Source organism: Engystomops pustulosus, chromosome 3 (genome assembly GCF_040894005.1).
Source record: "Engystomops pustulosus chromosome 3, aEngPut4.maternal, whole genome shotgun sequence".
NCBI lineage: Eukaryota > Metazoa > Chordata > Amphibia > Anura > Leptodactylidae > Engystomops > Engystomops pustulosus.
In genome coordinates, this window is record NC_092413.1 from 57,901,525 (window position 1) to 57,919,379 (window position 17,855).

At 37.4% G+C, this 17,855-nt stretch overlaps 12 non-coding genes across 12 annotated transcripts; all 12 read left to right on the forward strand.

Annotated features, from left to right (window-relative positions):
- The first annotated feature begins 556 nt into the window (after positions 1 to 556).
- On the forward strand, positions 557 to 639 carry TRNAL-UAA (transfer RNA leucine (anticodon UAA)). Its single transcript has one exon. It is a non-coding gene; the product is annotated as a tRNA-Leu (tRNA).
- Positions 640 to 3,820: 3,181 nt separating this feature from the next.
- TRNAL-UAA (transfer RNA leucine (anticodon UAA)) lies at positions 3,821 to 3,903 on the forward strand. The gene has a single exon. It is a non-coding gene; the product is annotated as a tRNA-Leu (tRNA).
- Positions 3,904 to 4,633: 730 nt separating this feature from the next.
- On the forward strand, positions 4,634 to 4,716 carry TRNAL-UAA (transfer RNA leucine (anticodon UAA)). Its single transcript has one exon. It is a non-coding gene; the product is annotated as a tRNA-Leu (tRNA).
- A 1,543-nt stretch (positions 4,717 to 6,259) lies between these two features.
- Positions 6,260 to 6,342, forward strand: TRNAL-UAA (transfer RNA leucine (anticodon UAA)). The gene has a single exon. It is a non-coding gene; the product is annotated as a tRNA-Leu (tRNA).
- A 731-nt stretch (positions 6,343 to 7,073) lies between these two features.
- On the forward strand, positions 7,074 to 7,156 carry TRNAL-UAA (transfer RNA leucine (anticodon UAA)). The gene has a single exon. It is a non-coding gene; the product is annotated as a tRNA-Leu (tRNA).
- Positions 7,157 to 7,886: 730 nt separating this feature from the next.
- Positions 7,887 to 7,969, forward strand: TRNAL-UAA (transfer RNA leucine (anticodon UAA)). The gene has a single exon. It is a non-coding gene; the product is annotated as a tRNA-Leu (tRNA).
- A 5,393-nt stretch (positions 7,970 to 13,362) lies between these two features.
- TRNAL-UAA (transfer RNA leucine (anticodon UAA)) lies at positions 13,363 to 13,445 on the forward strand. Its single transcript has one exon. It is a non-coding gene; the product is annotated as a tRNA-Leu (tRNA).
- Positions 13,446 to 14,175: 730 nt separating this feature from the next.
- On the forward strand, positions 14,176 to 14,258 carry TRNAL-UAA (transfer RNA leucine (anticodon UAA)). Its single transcript has one exon. It is a non-coding gene; the product is annotated as a tRNA-Leu (tRNA).
- A 731-nt stretch (positions 14,259 to 14,989) lies between these two features.
- On the forward strand, positions 14,990 to 15,072 carry TRNAL-UAA (transfer RNA leucine (anticodon UAA)). Its single transcript has one exon. It is a non-coding gene; the product is annotated as a tRNA-Leu (tRNA).
- A 730-nt stretch (positions 15,073 to 15,802) lies between these two features.
- Positions 15,803 to 15,885, forward strand: TRNAL-UAA (transfer RNA leucine (anticodon UAA)). Its single transcript has one exon. It is a non-coding gene; the product is annotated as a tRNA-Leu (tRNA).
- A 730-nt stretch (positions 15,886 to 16,615) lies between these two features.
- Positions 16,616 to 16,698, forward strand: TRNAL-UAA (transfer RNA leucine (anticodon UAA)). The gene has a single exon. It is a non-coding gene; the product is annotated as a tRNA-Leu (tRNA).
- A 729-nt stretch (positions 16,699 to 17,427) lies between these two features.
- On the forward strand, positions 17,428 to 17,510 carry TRNAL-UAA (transfer RNA leucine (anticodon UAA)). Its single transcript has one exon. It is a non-coding gene; the product is annotated as a tRNA-Leu (tRNA).
- The last annotated feature ends 345 nt before the right edge of the window (positions 17,511 to 17,855 follow it).

The following is a 17,855-nucleotide window of genomic DNA, read 5'->3' on the forward strand; positions in this document are numbered from 1 at the left end:
TTTTAGCAAAATTAATTAATATTGAAAATACAATATATTAATATATTCAGGTGAATATTCTATCAGCATCTTTGTTCAAAGTTTCAAAACATATGCTATGAAAAAGACATGAGAAAATGTATAGGAGAAGTTTAACCTGACTCAGGTAGTCATAGAACAATTTGTCAAAAGATAGTGTTGAACAAAGTTGGACTGTAAAATCTATCTTAGAAAATCCAATCTAGAAATGCCATTAGTTTTCTGACAGATATAGTCTAAAAATGAGGTCAAACAGTGTCAGTAAAAGCAGTTTTCCCTATTTGGTAATCTCAAATGAGTGTGCAACTTTTTGTTTCATAGATGTATGCTTGGACAGATAGGTTAAGGCGAATGGGTGAGATTTCGGACATATCTAGAAATTATAGTGGTTCTCTATCCGGCTCTTTTCTACAAAGTCAAAAAAATCACCAAAAAATAAACAAATTTGTAAACCTGAAAGATTTTGTACAACTTACATAAATGCATTATTCCAAACAACCACTATGTTGATCTCGTTGTCTAACAGGTTGTCGTCCAAACCAGGATGGCCGAGTGGTTAAGGCGTTGGACTTAAGATCCAATGGATATATATCCGCGTGGGTTCGAACCCCACTCCTGGTAAAAGTTTTAACCTTGGACGTCTGGCAAATTGGTCTAGATTGAGTAATTCATTAGTGACAATTAACATTTTGTTCTTGACCTTTATCCAAATCACCTGTTGATCAAAAGATGAGTCTCTGAGCACCATATTGTGATCAATGCATTTTATTCCTCACTATTCAGAGAAAACTGCTATTTCAGCAAAATTAAATAATATTGAAAATACAATTTATTAACCCCTACGGGACACAGCATCTTTTGGCCTAAAGGACGCAGCCCCATTTTTCAAATCTGGCCTGTGTCACTATAAGTGGTTATAGCGTGGGAACGCTGTGAGATATCCAGGGGATTTTGAGATTGTTTTCTCGTGACACATTGTACTTCAAATTAGTTTAAAAATTTGGATGAAATCTTTTGCGTTTAGTTATGAAAAAAAACAAAATTTGGCAAAAATTTTGAAAAATTCTTTATTTTCAACGTTCTAAATTCTCTACTTTTGATTCAGAAAGTCATAGCACCCAAATAAATTCATAACTTACATTTCCCAAATGTCTGCTTTATGTTGGCATGGTTTTTTAAGATTCCACATATTTTACTAGAATGTTATGAGGCTCAGAATTTGGGTGCCATTTTTCACATTTTTTGTAAAATCGCCAAAACCTGTATTTAGATGGACCTGCTCAACTTCTAATTGACACTGAGAGGCCTAAATAATAGCGAGACTCGTAAATTACCCCATTGTGGAAACTACACCCCTCAACATATGAAAAACCACTTTTAAGAAGTTTGTTAACCCTTTACGTGTTTTATAGGGGTTAAAACAAAATGGAGGTGGAGTCTGCAAATTGTAATATTTTTTCACAATACACTCATTTTGGGTGGAAAATTTTACATTTCTAATGGATAAAATGAAAAAAGGCTCCACAAAGTTTGATACGCAATTTCTCCCGAGTACACCGATACCCTACATGTGGTGGTAACCTGCTGTATGGGCGCACGGCCGGGCATAGAAGGGAAGGAGGCGCCATTCAAATCAGATTTGCTATGTCACATTGTACAGGCTATAATTTTTTTCTTTTTTTTATTGTGCACCTATAGGGGCTTATTTCTTTTGCCACATGAGATGCACTTTTCTAATACATAATTTTGGGGCATCTATAGCTAATTGGTGAGATTTAATTAACTCTTTGTTGGTGGAGGAAATGAAAATCATCAATTTTTAGGAAAATTTTTATGTGTTTTTTTTTTTTGGCCGTTAACCATACCATGAAAATAGTATATTATTTTTATTCTTTGGGTCGCCACGTTTATGAAAATACTTCATTTATATATATTTTTTTATTTTTTCCCATTTTTACTGTATAAAAAGTAATTTGGCAAAATTGTTGTTAATTTTAGCATCACCGTCTTTCATATGCATAACTTTTTTATTTTTCACCTCAAAAATCTGTTTAAGGGCTTATTTTTTGCAAGAATGATAGCTCTTTTTAGTGGTCTTATTTTAGATTGCGTAACTTTTTAAAATCACTTTTTTAGAGCATTTTTAAAGGGCATTAATAAAAAATCATCTTTAGCAGAGAGAGTTTTTTTAGGTTGTTTTTTACGGGGTTCACTTTGCGGATCTAATAACGATTCTGTTTTATTATACAGATTGTTACGGACGCAGGGATACCAAATATGTGGGGGTTTTGTGTATTTTATTCAATTGTACTGAATAAAAACTAATTTGGAGAAAATCTTATTCATTTTAGCATCACCATCTTTTTATATGCATAACTTTTTTATTTTTTGGCAGATAAATCTTGTTAGGGGCTTATTTTTTGCGAGAACAGTTGTTCTTTTTAGTGGGCTTATTTTGGAGTGCATAACATTTTTAAATCACTTTTTAGAGCATTTTTTATAGGGTATTAATTAAAAATTATCTTTTTTCGGAATGTTTTTTGCGTTTTTTTCCTCCGGCGTTTACCGTGCGGGTCCAGTAACGATTCTGTTTTATTATGCAGATTGTTACGGACGCGGCAATACCAAATATGCGGGTTTTTTTTGTGTTTTTATGTTTTTTATACTTTATTAAGTTTTTTTATGGGAAAGTGACATTTTAGGGGCTTATATTTTTATGTATTAATTTTTTATTTATTATAATGTGTAGTGTTAACTGTTTTTGCATATTTTTACTTATACATACTTGAACTTAAACCAGTGATGCTCTGATCACTGGTTTAAGTTCAATACACTGCTCTACAATACTATTTTATTGTAGAGCAGTGTAAACTGTCTGAGCAAGCTTGCGCATGCTCAGACAGTTTACAGCCAGACCCGGAAGGGGTCTGGCTGCCATGGAGACCGGGCAGCTCCGGGGCACATGCCAGTCCTCGGAGCTGCCCGGAAGAGGATCGGATCCCCCGGTAAGCGGCACGGGGGATCCGATCCACAGCGCTAACACCGTTACACGCCGCGGTCATGTTTGACCGCGGCGTGTAAGGGGTTAACACCCGCGATCGGAGCCGGCTCCGATCGCGGGTGTTAGCGCAGGCTGTCAGCTGTACTAGACAGCTGACAGCCGCTGCTTCTGGTACCGGCTCCGTTCGTGAGCCGGTGCCAGAAGCAGGACGTTATAGAACGTCCCCGTGCGCTAAGTATCTAGCCCCGGGGACGTACTATAACGTCCAGGTGCGCCTAGGGGTTAATATATTCAGGTGAATATTCTAACAGCATCTTTGTTCAAAGTTTCAAAACATATGCTATGAAAAAGACATGAGAAAATGTATAGGAGAAGTTTAACCTGACTCAGGTAGTCATAGAACAATTTGTCAAAAGATAGTGTTGAACAAAGTTGGACTGTAAAATCTATCTTAGAAAATCCAATCTAGAAATGCCATTAGTTTTCTGACAGATATAGTCTAAAAATGAGGTCAAACAGTGTCAGGAAAAGCAGTTTTTCCTATTTGGTAATCTCAAATGAGTGTGCAAGTTTTTGTTTCATATATGTATGCTTGGACAGATAGGTTAAGGCGAATGGGTGAGATTTCGGACATATCTAGAAATTATAGTGGTTCTCTATCCGGCTCTTTTCTACAAAGACAAAAAAATCACCAAAAAATAAACAAATTTGTAAACCTGAAAGATTTTGTACAACTTACATAAATGCATTATTCCAAACAACCACTATGTTGATCTCGTTGTCTAACAGGTTGTCGTTCGAACCAGGATGGTCGAGTGGTTAAGGCGTTGGATTTAAGATCCAATGGATATATATCCGCATGGGTTCGAACCCCACTCCTGGTAAAAGTTTTAACCTTGGACGTCTGGCAAATTGGTCTAGATTGAGTAGTTCATTAGTGACAATTAATATTTTGTTCTTGACCTTTATCCAAATCACCTGTTGATCAAAAGATGAGTCTCTGAGCACCATATTGTGATCAATGCATTTTATTCCTCACTATTCAGAGAAAACTGCTATTTCAGCAAAATTAAATAATATTGAAAATACAATTTATGAATATATTCAGGTGAATATTCTATCAGCATCTTTGTTCAAAGTTTCAAAACATATGCTATGAAAAAGACATGAGAAAATGTATAGGAGAAGTTTAACCTGACTCAGGTAGTCATAGAACAATTTGTCAAAAGATAGGGGTGAACAAAGTTGGACTGTAAAATCTGTCTTAGAAAATCCAATCTAGAAAGCCATTAGTTTTCAGACAGATGTAGTCTAAAAAAAGAGGTCAAACAGTGTCAGTAAAAGCAGTTTTCCCTATTTGGTAATCTCAAATGAGTGTGCAACTTTTTGTTTCATAGATGTATGCTTGGACAGATAGGTTAAGGCGAATGGGTGAGATTTCGGACATATCTAGAAATTATAGTGGTTCTCTATCCGGCTCTTTTCTACAAAGACAAAAAAATCACCAAAAAATAAACAAATTTGTAAACCTGAATGATTTTGTACAACTTACATGAATGCATTATTCCAAACAACCACTATGTTGATCTCGGAGTCTAACAAGTTGTCGTTCGAACCAGGATGGCCGAGTGGTTAAGGCGTTGGACTTAACATCCAATGGGTATATATCCGCATGGGTTCGAACCCCACTCCTGGTAAAAGTTTTAACCTTGGACTTCTGGCAAATTGGTCTAGATTGGGTAATTCATTAGTGACAATTAACATTTTGTTCTTGACCATTATCCAAATCACCTGTTGATCAAAAGATGAGTCTCTGAGCACCATATTGTGATCAATGCATTTTATTCCTCACTATTCAGAGAAAACTGCTATTTTAGCAAAATTAATTAATATTGAAAATACAATATATTAATATATTCAGGTGAATATTCTATCAGCATCTTTGTTCAAAGTTTCAAAACATATGCTATGAAAAAGACATGAGAAAATGTATAGGAGAAGTTTAACCTGACTCAGGTAGTCATAGAACAATTTGTCAAAAGATAGTGTTGAACAAAGTTGGACTGTAAAATCTATCTTAGAAAATCCAATCTAGAAATGCCATTAGTTTTCTGACAGATATAGTCTAAAAATGAGGTCAAACAGTGTCAGGAAAAGCAGTTTTTCCTATTTGGTAATCTCAAATGAGTGTGCAAGTTTTTGTTTCATATATGTATGCTTGGACAGATAGGTTAAGGCGAATGGGTGAGATTTCGGACATATCTAGAAATTATAGTGGTTCTCTATCCGGCTCTTTTCTACAAAGACAAAAAAATCACCAAAAAATAAACAAATTTGTAAACCTGAATGATTTTGTACAACTTACGTGAATGCATTATTCCAAACAACCACTATGTTGATCTCGGAGTCTAATAAGTTGTCGTTCGAACCAGGATGGCCGAGTGATTAAGGCGTTGGACTTTAAATCCAATGGGTATATATCCGCGTGGGTTCGAACCCCACTCCTGGCAAAAGTTTTAACCTTGGACTTCTGGCAAATTGGTCTAGATTGGGTAATTCATTAGTGACAATTAACATTTTGTTCTTGACCTTTATCCAAATCACCTGTTGATCAAAAGATGAGTCTCTGAGCACCATATTGTGATCAATGCATTTTATTCCTCACTATTCAGAGAAAACTGCTATTTCAGCAAAATTAAATAATATTGAAAATACAATTTATTAATATATTCAGGTGAATATTCTATCAGCATCTTTGTTCAAAGTTTCAAAACATATGCTATGAAAAAGACATGAGAAAATGTATAGGAGAAGTTTAACCTGACTCAGGTAGTCATAGAACAATTTGTCAAAAGATAGTGTTGAACAAAGTTGGACTGTAAAATCTATCTTAGAAAATCCAATCTAGAAATGCCATTAGTTTTCTGACCGATGTAGTCTAAAAATGAGGTCAAACAGTGTCAGGAAAAGCAGTTTTTCCTATTTGGTAATCTCAAATGAGTGTGCAAGTTTTTGTTTCATATATGTATGCTTGGACAGATAGGTTAAGGCGAATGGGTGAGATTTCGGACATATCTAGAAATTATAGTGGTTCTCTATCCGGCTCTTATCTACAAAGACAAAAAAATCACCAAAAAATAAACAAATTTGTAAACCTGAAAGATTTTGTACAACTTACATGAATGCATTATTACAAACAACCACTATGTTGATCTCGTTGTCTAACAGGTTGTAGTTCGAACCAGGATGGCCGAGTGGTTAAGGCGTTGGACTTAAGATCCAATGGATATATATCCGCATGGGTTCGAACCCCACTCCTGGTAAAAGTTTTAACCTTGGACGTCTGGCAAATTGGTCTAGATTGAGTAATTCATTAGTGACAATTAACATTTTGTTCTTGACCTTTATCCAAATCACCTGTTGATCAAAAGATGAGTCTCTGAGCACCATATTGTGATCAATGCATTTTATTCCTCACTATTCAGAGAAAACTGCTATTTCAGCAAAATTAAATAATATTGAAAATACAATTTATTAATATATTCAGGTGAATATTCTATCAGCATCTTTGTTCAAAGTTTCAAAACATATGCTATGAAAAAGACATGAGAAAATGTATAGGAGAAGTTTAACCTGACTCAGGTAGTCATAGAACAATTTGTCAAAAGATAGGGGTGAACAAAGTTGGACTGTAAAATCTGTCTTAGAAAATCCAATCTAGAAACGCCATTAGTTTTCAGACAGATGTAGTCTAAAAAAAGAGGTCAAACAGTGTCAGTAAAAGCAGTTTTCCCTATTTGGTAATCTCAAATGAGTGTGCAACTTTTTGTTTCATAGATGTATGCTTGGACAGATAGGTTAAGGCGAATGGGTGAGATTTCGGACATATCTAGAAATTATAGTGGTTCTCTATCCGGCTCTTTTCTACAAAGACAAAAAAATCACCAAAAAATAAACAAATTTGTAAACCTGAATGATTTTGTACAACTTACATGAATGCATTATTCCAAACAACCACTATGTTGATCTCGGAGTCTAACAGGTTGTTGTTCGAACCAGGATGGCCGAGTGGTTAAGGCGTTGGACTTAAGATCCAATGGATATATATCCGCATGGGTTCGAACCCCACTCCTGGTAAAAGTTTTAACCTTGGACGTCTGGCAAATTACTCTAGATTGAGTAGTTCATTAGTGACAATTATTATTTTGTTCTTGACCATTATCCAAATCACCTGTTGATCAAAAGATGAGTCTCTGAGCACCATATTGTGATCAATGCATTTTATTCCTCACTATTCAGAGAAAACTGCTATTTCAGCAAAATTAAATAATATTGAAAATACAATTTATTAATATATTCAGGTGAATATTCTATCAGCATGTTTGTTCAAAGTTTCAAAACATATGCTATGAAAAAGACATGAGAAAATGTATAGGAGAAGTTTAACCTGACTCAGGTAGTCATAGAACAATTTGTCAAAAGATAGTGTTGAACAAAGTTGGACTGTAAAATCTATTTTAGAAAATCCAATCTAGAAATGCCATTAGTTTTCTGACAGATATAGTCTAAAAATGAGGTCAAACAGTGTCAGGAAAAGCAGTTTTTCCTATTTGGTAATCTCAAATGAGTGTGCAAGTTTTTGTTTCATATATGTATGCTTGGACAGATAGGTTAAGGCGAATGGGTGAGATTTCGGACATATCTAGAAATTATAGTGGTTCTCTATCCTGCTCTTTTCTACAAAGACAAAAAAAGCACCAAAAAATAAACAAATTTGTAAACCTGAAAGATTTTGTAGAACTTACATAAATGCTTTATTCCAAACAACCACTATGTTGATCTCGTTGTCTAACAGGTTGTCGTTCGAACCAGGATGGCCGAGTGGTTAAGGCATTGGACTTAAGATCCAATGGATATATATCTGCGTGGGTTCGAACCCCACTCCTGGTAAAAGTTTTAACCTTGGACGTCTGGCAAATTGGTCTAGATTGAGTTATTTATTAGTGACAATTAACATTTTGTTCTTGACCTTTATCCAAATCACCTGTTTATCAAAAGATGAGTCTCTGAGCACCATATTGTAATCAATTCATTTTATTCCTCACTATTCAGAGAAAACTGCTATTTCAGCAAAATTAAATAATATTGAAAATACAATTTATTAATATATTCAGGTGAATATTCTATCAGCATCTTTGTTCAAAGTTTCAAAACATATGCTATGAAAAAGACATGAGAAAATGTATAGGAGAAGTTTAACCTGACTCAGGTAGTCATAGAACAATTTGTCAAAAGATAGTGTTGAACAAAGTTGGACTGTAAAATCTGTCTTAGAAAATCCAATCTAGAAACGCCATTAGTTTTCAGACAGATGTAGTCTAAAATAGAGGTCAAACAGTGTCAGTAAAAGCAGTTTTCCCTATTTGGTAATCTCAAATGAGTGTGCAACTTTTTGTTTCATAGATGTATGCTTGGACAGATAGGTTAAGGCGAATGGGTGAGATTTCGGACATATCTAGAAATTATAGAATAGAATAGAATAGAATGCTTTATTGTCCCCATAGGGGAAATTGACTTTGTCACAACGACAACAGCAACACCTCCATTCATGATCACAATTACACATATATACAAAACAGTGAGATACAACGTACATATACATATAAATAATAACAATTATTATAAAAGAGTCAATAAAAAGTTAAAAAGGAGAAAAACACAATGGTTACAGATATTAATTACTAATTACTTGCCCATGTTAACTAATACAATTGCCCTAGGTATAAAGGAGTTTTTAAAGCGATTCGTTCTACATTTCATATGCAGAAACCGGTCACTAAATGTGCTACGTTGACCCATCAGTGTGTTATGTAATGGGTTTTTCTCATTACATACAATGGACTTAAATTTGGAGAGCATACGCGCACACAAGATTGACTCCCAATCCTCTGTCTTAGTGCCAACAATTGAGTTCACCTTCCTAATCAGTTTCTTAAATTTGTTTAAGTCAGTCGTGCGAGCATTGTTTCCCCAACATACCACCGCATAGAATAAAACACTTCCAATTACAGACTGGTAAAAGGACAGCAACATCCTACGGTCCACATCAAAAGACCTGAGCGATCTTAAAAAGTACAGTCTCCCAGACGCCTTTTTATACAATTTCTCTGAATTTATATGCCACAATAATTTATCATCCAGATAAACACCCAGATACTTATAGTTTGTGACGCGTTCCACTGCGACACCCCTAATCTTTGTAGGCTCACCATCAGTATCACGTTCTTTTCGGAAACTGATTACCATTTCCTTGGTCTTAGATAGATTCAATTCCAAGCCATTTGTGTCGCACCATTCCGAGAACAGGTCAATGGTCGACCAATACTCAGACAAATCTCCCTCTTTTATACACCCAATTATCGCAGTGTCATCCGAATACTTCTGCAGGAAACACTCACTTCTATTTTTTTTAAAATCTGCAGTGTAGATGGTAAATAGAAACGGGGCAAGAACAGTCCCCTGTGGGGCTCCAATGTTACTCACAACCACATCCGACACCGTGTTTCCAATTTTCACCTTCTGCGGTCTTAATATCAGGTAATTAAAGATCCACTGAATTAGGCCAGAACCAACCCCCATTTTCTCCAATTTCTGACATAAACGTTTCGGGATAATCCTGTTAAAAGCACTCCCAAAGTCGAAGAACATTATCCTGATCTCAGACCCCGGCTCGTCCAGATGCATGTATACCCTGTGAAGCATATAAAGAATCGCATCCTCCACACCCAGACGTGGTTGGTATGCAAATTGTAGAGGGTCAAGATACGGTTCAACTACTTCAGCAAGATGTCTCAAAATAAAACGCTCAAAAACCTTCATAATTATTGGTGTTAACGCTATCGGGCGGTAGTCATTTGGTTCTCTCGGAGCCCTGACCTTTTGTACCGGAATAATACACGACGTCTTCCATAACGTAGGAACCACAGCAGCTGAAATACTACGATTAAACAGTTCGCAGAAAACAGGACCAAGTCCCCCAGAGCACATTCGAAGGATCTTCGCGCTTACACAGTCCGGACCTGACGACTTTCTAACCTTTAATTTCTTTAGTTCACCTATTACATCCTCTGCCAGAATTGAGAAACCAACATCATTATTGGCCCTATTTCCCAATCCATCATCATCTTCGTCAATGTCCCCATCACAATCGGAACATGGGTTCCCTTCCCCTATACTAAACCGATTAAAAAAGGAGTTCAAGGCATTTGCATTATCTCTATCCCCTGAAAAACCACCCGTCTTTGCTTGCATCCCTGTTATTAATTTCATACCCTTCCAGACCTCGCTGACCTGGTTGGCAGCCAATTTGCCTTCCAGTTTCTCTATATATCTATTTTTACATTCCCGAATCATAACTTTAACCTGCTTCAGTGAGTCCCTATACAGGTCCCCATCCTTTACCTGGAATGCTTTATGTTTCTGCTTCAGCAGAACTTGAAGCTCTTTAGTAACCCATGGTTTAGAATTAGGGTATTTCCTAATAGTCTTAACTGGCACTATAGAACCCACACAGAAGTTAATGTAATCAGTCACCGTGTCCACACACATGTTAATGTCCCCTTCAGACTCACTAAAGAACAGGTCCCAATCTGTTGTCAAAAAGTATGACTGTAATTCACACTCCACTTCCTCAGACCACACATTGACCTGGAAAGAACTAATTGGTTTACTGTGTCTCACCGAATAGTACTTGGGGTATAACAGGGTTAAATTATGGTCAGATCTTCCTAACGGGGGCAGAGTAACTGGGCGATAAGCATCTTTAACATTAACCAACAACAAATCCAGGACATTCTCTCCTCTGGTCGGGTTGGTGACATATTGCCAGAACTTTGGAAATAGTTTTTTCCCGTCCACGTGATTAAAGTCACCCGTGACGATTATCAAACCATCTGGGTACCTAGTTTGCATATCTCCAGCCACCACTTGCAGAGTGTCACCCGCAGTTTCTCTATTTGCAGAAGGGGGGATATATGTGACAATCACCACAACTACTGTAAATTCCCTTGGTAGATATATAGGTCGAATTGCTACTACCAGAATTTCAATGTCCTTACAACAATGCTGACCACGGATCGTTACCTGTCCCTTCGGACACCAAGAATCGTTGGTATATACCATTACACCCCCACCCCGGCCTTTACCACTTAGCCCAGACCTGTCCAGCCTAAAAAGACTAAACCCTGGCAGGGACACCGATGCATCAGTGATATTTTCGTGCAGCCATGTCTCTGAAAAACACAGCAAACAGCAGTTGGAGATGGATTTTTTATACATAACTAGGCTTTGCAGCTCATCAATTTTATTCACGATGGACCGGACATTCCCTGTCAGTATGGAGGGAATAAATGGTTTCATCCCTCTCTTTGATATTTTACACTTTCTTCCGCCCTTACAACCCCTATACGGTCTCATCACTTCTTTCGGTACCCATGGTCTTCTGGAACAACCCTTTGGAATTCCTTTCTTAATAACAATTAACATGTATCTTGACCACACAATTCTTAAGTTCCCCTTATCCAACCCGTTTATACTTCTCACTACAGGTTCTATCCCATCAGCACGATTACAGACCTTAATGTTATGCCCAACCTTACACTGCTCAAGGTTACTGGTGTTAATACAATTAATCCCCCTAACATCTTCAGAGGGTGACAATACGGATGCAGATCGGCTGTACCCTAGCCACTTCAGAGTTTCTTCACAACTAGGTTCATGCACCAAACCGTAATCCTCGGACCTGGCCAGACAAGGCAGAGACCCATAATCGGAGTTTTTACCATATACCCATTTAGGAGCTAGCGGTACCCAGTCTGACCCCTTTGGGATCCCATCACTGGCCATAGTATAGTCCGTCTCGGTTTTAATCCAGTGGCAGCTACCCGAACATTTCCTGTCCTGAGTACTCCCGTTTGAGAACCGAGGGAACTCATACTGATAGCCGACAGGCCCCATACAGGGGGAGGTTACATCCCGGAAACCAGGATCATCCCTAACCCCCCAAAGCAGTAATCAGCGGACTGATGGTCAAAAACAGCAGGAGCAGTAATCAGTGGACTGATGGTCAAAAACAGCAGGAGCAATAAACAAAGGGGCTGTTGGTCAGACAGCAGGAGCAGTTAGCAGCGGGTCTGTTGATCAAACAGCAGGAGCAGTTAGCAGCGGGTCTGTTGGTTAAACAGCAGGAACAATAGACAACGAGTCTGTTGGTCAAACAGCTGGAGCAATAACAGCGGGTCTGTTGGTCAAACAGCAGGAGAAGTAAGCAGCGGGTCTGTTGGTCAAACAGCAGGAGAAGTAAGCAGCGGGTCTGTTGGTCAAACAGCAGGAGCAGTAAGCAGCGGGTCTGTTGGTCAAACAGCAGGAGCAGTTAGCAGCGGGTCTGTTGGTCAAACAGCTGGAGCAATAACAGCGGGTCTGTTGGTAAAATGGCAGAAGCGATAGGAAGCAGGTCTGTTGGGCAAACAGTAGGAGCGATAGGGAGGAAGTCTGTTGGTCAAACAGCGGGGACAAATAGGCAATAGGTCCTTTAATCAAACTACAGAGACAGTTGGCAGCAGGTCCATCATTCAAACAGAAGGGACAGTTGGGAGCAGGTCCACCAAACAGAAAGGACAATCAGCAGAAAGGACAATCAGCAGCAGTAGTTCAGTTGATCCCACAGCATAGGCAGTGGCAGCCAGCCGGAACAATCGGGGCAGTAGGCATCCAACACAGTCGGGGCAGTAGGCATCCAATAACAGCGGTAGAAGACTGCAGCCCGACGTCCAAATCCTCAGCAGCCCGCCGTCCCCTACCTTCGGGCACCAGGCTCCACGGTCCCAGATACGGAGCGGCACCTCAATCCGGAGCGGCACCTCAACCCGGAGCGGCGCCTCAGCCCGGTGCGGCACCACGATCCGGAGCGGCGCCCCAAACAGCCGGTCACTGAGCCCAAGACTGCCCAGGAGCCCCCGAGGTCCACGCTCCACGCTTCACGCCCGGGGCACCCAGAACACCGGCACCTAGTCCAGGGAACCCCGCGCTGATGCCGCTGATGCCGGCACAGACATACACACACGAGGAGGGAGCAGAGCGAGGCGACGTGCAGCCGGAACACCAGCGCACCGGAAATTGATGCGCCAGTTATAGTGGTTCTCTATCCGGCTCTTTTTTACAAAGACAAAAAAATCACCAAAAAATAAACAAATTTGTAAACCTGAATGATTTTGTACAACTTACATGAATGCATTTTTCCAAACAACCACTATGTTGATCTCGTTGTCTAACAGGTCGTCGTTCGAACCAGAATGGCCGAGTGGTTAAGGCGTTGGACTTAAGATCCAATGGATATATATCCGCGTGGGTTCGAACCCCACTCCTGGTAAAAGTTTTAACCTTGGACGTCTGGCAAATTGGTCTAGATTGAGTAATTCATTAGTGACAATTAACATTTTGTTCTTGACCTTTATCCAAATCACCTGTTGATCAAAAGATGAGTCTCTGAGCACCATATTGTGATCAATGCATTTTATTCCTCACTATTCAGAGAAAACTGCTATTTCAGCAAAATTAAATAATATTGAAAATACAATTTATTAATATATTCAGGTGAATATTCTATCAGCATCTTTGTTCAAAGTTTCAAAACATATGCTATGAAAAAGACATGAGAAAATGTATAGGAGAAGTTTAACCTGACTCAGGTAGTCATAGAACAATTTGTCAAAAGATAGTGTTGAACAAAGTTGGACTGTAAAATCTATTTTAGAAAATCCAATCTAGAAATGCCATTAGTTTTCTGACAGATATAGTCTAAAAATGAGGTCAAACAGTGTCAGGAAAAGCAGTTTTTCCTATTTGGTAATCTCAAATGAGTGTGCAAGTTTTTGTTTCATATATGTATGCTTGGACAGATAGGTTAAGGCGAATGGGTGAGATTTCGGACATATCTAGAAATTATAGTGGTTCTCTATCCGGCTCTTTTCTACAAAGACAAAAAAATCACCAAAAAATAAACAAATTTGTAAACCTGAAAGATTTTGTACAACTTACATAAATGCATTATTCCAAACAACCACTATGTTGATCTCGTTGTCTAACAGGTTGTCGTTCGAACCAGGATGGCCGAGTGGTTAAGGCGTTGGACTTAAGATCCAATGGATATATATCCGCGTGGGTTCGAACCCCACTCCTGGTAAAAGTTTTAACCTTGGACGTCTGGCAAATTGGTCTAGATTGAGTAATTTATTAGTGACAATTAACATTTTGTTCTTGACCTTTATCCAAATCACCTGTTTATCAAAAGATGAGTCTCTGAGCACCATATTGTAATCAATTCATTTTATTCCTCACTATTCAGAGAAAACTGCTATTTCAGCAAAATTAAATAATATTGAAAATACAATTTATTAATATATTCAGGTGAATATTCTATCAGCATCTTTGTTCAAAGTTTCAAAACATATGCTATGAAAAAGACATGAGAAAATGTATAGGAGAAGTTTACCCTGACTCAGGTAGTCATAGAACAATTTGTCAAAAGATAGTGTTGAACAAAGTTGGACTGTAAAATCTGTCTTAGAAAATCCAATCTAGAAACGCCATTAGTTTTCAGACAGATGTAGTCTAAAAAAAGAGGTCAAACAGTGTCAGTAAAAGCAGTTTTCCCTATTTGGTAATCTCAAATGAGTGTGCAACTTTTTGTTTCATAGATGTATGCTTGGACAGATGGGTTAAGCAGAATGGGTGAGATTTCGGACATATCTAGAAATTATAGTGGTTCTCTATCCGTCTCTTTTCTACAAAGACAAAAAAATCACCAAAAAATAAACAAATTTGTAAACCTGAAAGATTTTGTACAACTTACATAAATGCATTATTCCAAACAACCACTATGTTGATCTCGTTGTCTAACAGGTTGTCCTTCGAACCAGGATGGCCGAGTGGTTAAGGCGTTGGACTTAAGATCCAATGGATATATATCCGCGTGGGTTCGAACCCCACTCCTGGTAAAAGTTTTAACCTTGGACGTCTGGCAAATTGGTCTAGATTGAGTAGTTCATTAGTGACAATTAACATTTTGTTCTTGACCTTTATCCAAATCACCTGTTGATCAAAAGATGAGTCTCTGAGCACCATATTGTGATCAATGCATTTTATTCCTCACTATTCAGAGAAAACTGCTATTTCAGCAAAATTAAATAATATTGAAAATACAATTTATTAATATATTCAGGTGAATATTCTATCAGCATCTTTGTTCAAAGTTTCAAAACATATGCTATGAAAAAGACATGAGAAAATGTATAGGAGAAGTTTAACCTGACTCAGGTAGTCATAGAACAATTTGTCAAAAGATAGTGTTGAACAAAGTTGGACTGTAAAATCTATTTTAGAAAATCCAATCTAGAAATGCCATTAGTTTTCTGACAGATATAGTCTAAAAATGAGGTCAAACAGTGTTAGGAAAAGCAGTTTTTCCTATTTGGTAATCTCAAATGAGTGTGCAAGTTTTTGTTTCATATATGTATGCTTGGACAGATAGGTTAAGGCGAATGGGTGAGATTTCGGACATATCTAGAAATTATAGTGGTTCTCTATCCGGCTCTTTTCTACAAAGACAAAAAAATCACCAAAAAATAAACAAATTTGTAAACCTGAAAGATTTTGTACAACTTACATAAATGCATTATTCCAAACAACCACTATGTTGATCTCGTTGTCTAACAGGTTGTCGTTCAAACCAGGGTGGCCGAGTGGTTAAGGTGTTGGACTTAAGATCCAATGGATATATATCCGTGTGGGTTCGAACCCCACTCCTGGTAAAAGTTTTAACCTTGGACTTCTGGCAAATTGGTCTAGATTGGGTAATTCATTAGTGACAATTAACATTTTGTTCTTGACCTTTATCCAAATCACCTGTTGATCAAAAGATGAGTCTCTGAGCACCATATTGTGATCAATGCATTTTATTCCTCACTATTCAGAGAAAACTGCTATTTCAGCAAAATTAAATAATTTTGAAAATACAATTTATTAATATATTCAGGTGAATATTCTATCAGCATCTTTGTTCAAAGTTTCAAAACATATGCTATGAAAAAGACATGAGAAAATGTATAGGAGAAGTTTAACCTGACTCAGGTAGTCATAGAACAATTTGTCAAAAGATAGTGTTGAACAAAGTTGGACTGTAAAATTTATTTTAGAAAATCCAATCTAGAAATGCCATTAGTTTTCTGACAGATATAGTCTAAAAATGAGGTCAAACAGTGTTAGGAAAAGCAGTTTTTCCTATTTGGTAATCTCAAATGAGTGTGCAAGTTTTTGTTTCATATATGTATGCTTGGACAGATAGGTTAAGGCGAATGGGTGAGATTTCGGACATATCTAGAAATTATAGTGGTTCTCTATCCGGCTCTTTTCTACAAAGACAAAAAAATCACCAAAAAATTAACAAATTTGTAAACCTGAAAGATTTTGTACAACTTACATAAATGCATTATTCCAAACAACCACTATGTTGATCTCGTTGTCTAACAGGTTGTCGTTCGAACCAGGATGGCCGAGTGGTTAAGGCGTTGGACTTAAGATCCAATGGATATATATCCGCGAGGGTTCGAACCCCACTCCTTGTAAAAGTTTTAACCTTGGACTTCTGGCAAATTGGTCTAGATTGGGTAATTCATTAGTGACAATCAACTTTTTGTTCTTGACCTTTATCCAAATCACCTGTTGATCAAAAGATGAGTCTCTGAGCACCATATTGTGATCAATGCATTTTATTCCTCACTATTCAGAGAAAACTGCTATTTTAGCAAAATTAATTAATATTGAAAATACAATATATTAATATATTCAGGTGAATATTCTATCAGCATCTTTGTTCAAAGTTTCAAAACATATGCTATGAAAAAGACATGAGAAAATGTATAGGAGAAGTTAAACCTGACTCAGGTAGTCATAGAACAATTTGTCAAAAGATAGTGTTGAACAAAGTTGGACTGTAAAATCTATCTTAGAAAATCCAATCTAGAAATGCCATTAGTTTTCTGACAGATATAGTCTAAAAATGAGGTCAAACAGTGTCAGGAAAAGCAGTTTTCCTATTTGGTAATCTCAAATGAGTGTGCAAGTTTTTGTTTCATATATGTATGCTTGGACAGATAGGTTAAGGCGAATGGGTGAGATTTCGGACATATCTAGAAATTATAGTGGTTCTCTATCCGGCTCTTTTCTACAAAGTCAAAAAAATCACCAAAAAATAAACAAATTTGTAAACCTGACTGATTTTGTACAACTTACATGAATGCATTATTCCAAACAACCACTATGTTGATCTCGAAGTCTAACAAGTTGACGTTCGAACCAGGATGGCCGAGTGGTTAAGGCGTTGGACTTAAGATCCAATGGGTATATATCCGCGTGGGTTCGAACCCCACTCCTGGTAAAAGTTTTAACCTTGGACTTCTGGCAAATTGGTCTAGACTGGGTAATTCATTAGTGACAATAACCAATATCTTGACCTTTATCCAAATCACCTGTTGATCAAAAGATGAGTCTCTGAGCACCATATTGTGATCAATGCATTTTATTCCTCACTATTCAGAGAAAACTGCTATTTCAGCAAAATTAAATAATATTGAAAATACAATTTATTAATATATTCAGGTGAATATTCTATCAGCATCTTTGTTCAAAGTTTCAAAACATATGCTATGAAAAAGACATGAGAAAATGTATAGGAGAAGTTTAACCTGACTCAGGTAGTCATAGAACAATTTGTCAAAAGATA